Here is a 1,524-nt window from a genome sequence, read left to right as displayed (position 1 = left end):
TCTGTGTTTCTCTCAATTTAGTCAGTGTTTTCCTTGACCTGTCTCAATCCTTTGAAGGTACCTAAATACAATCTTTTGAATTCCTTATCAGGGAGTTCCAATGCCGCTTCTTCCTCGGGGATGTGTTCTGTATCTGTATCCTCCTCCCTTGTTTTTCCTGCTTTATCTTGCTTCTTTGTGTGAACTGTGATGCTTTGTTGTTTCTGAGACATTGTGACAACAGAGACATTGCCTCTGAAACATTTTTGTGTTTATATTTAGTTGGTGATTGTATATTGGAGTGATTTGCCCAAGATTTTCATTTGCTTTCTTTAGTTTGGATGTTATTTAAGTAAGCAGGGTACTGTGCTATTCTATTCTCTAGTTGGAAGCACTTACACACTCACCACCTGTCTCCTTTCCCCTTGTCAGCTTTCCATGTGTCCCTGCCATCCTTGGGAAGAAAAGCCTATTCTTAGGTCCTGTTTTAGTTCAGATTCTTTCAATAGTTGGTGCCTAATCCACTTCTGTATACTTCCTTTCAAAGTTCAGGGTTCCAGGATTATCTTCGGTATGTCTGTCAATTGTTTTTATCTAGTCTTTATTGAGGAGAGTCTGTGTAGTTTTTCTGCCTATTCTGCCATCTTACTGGAAGTCCCTAAATAAATATTTCTTATTGCTGCCTTCCTACTCATGTGCCTGGATTGTACAAGAAGTTTGCATTCATCCATTAACTGAAAGGTTGGTGGTTCAAACACACCCAATGGCTCTGTGGAAGAACGATCTGGTTATCTGCTTCCATAACTACTACAACTTAGAAAACCATATAGAATAGTTCTACTCTGTAATGCATAGAGTCACCATAAGTCAAGGCTGATTCTACAACAGCTAACACTAATAGCTTTTCTACTGGGTTGGTGTTCCTAGGTTATATATGTATAAAATTCTAGAGGTACTTCCATATACAGCCAATACTGAACAGGATTAAATATGCACAGAGTAACACACTAAGCCCTAGGGAATTTGAGAAAATAACAGATCACATCAACAGGGGCAAGAATCAAAGTCAAAGCTTTGTTTAAATATCAGACACTTAGGTTACATAAACAAGCTCCTAAGACAATCCACTAGAAGAAAAGCAACAGGAAGAAATAAACGAGGGTTGCTTGAACCACTGAATTGGGAGAATCCAAGGCCCTGCAGAGGGATGAGGAATTCTACAGGCAATTACCAGCATCTTATCTTCCTCCTCATCATTTATGATTAGTGGTCTTGCTTAATGCTCAGATACAGTACAGCCTGTCTGCCCAGAAAACATCCTTTCTCTGACCAGTTTTCTTACTGACAAAAAACAAGAACATAAAATTATTTTATAAATAATTTCTTCAAATACAAGAGTTTTCTCTGTTTTTTTCTTCAATTTTGTCAGTGTTTTCCTTGATCTGTCTCTCAATCCATTGATTGATATAACAGAGTTGTAGGTGTTGGATGAATACTGATTGTGCACATTTTGTATCAAAAACATTGGATTATGAGCTCAAAAAA

This window comes from Orycteropus afer, unplaced genomic scaffold, assembly GCF_000298275.1.
Source record: "Orycteropus afer afer isolate SDZICR_OR568_19922 unplaced genomic scaffold, OryAfe1.0 scaffold00262, whole genome shotgun sequence".
Classification (NCBI taxonomy): domain Eukaryota; kingdom Metazoa; phylum Chordata; class Mammalia; order Tubulidentata; family Orycteropodidae; genus Orycteropus; species Orycteropus afer.
Note: the sequence above shows the minus strand (reverse complement) of the source record.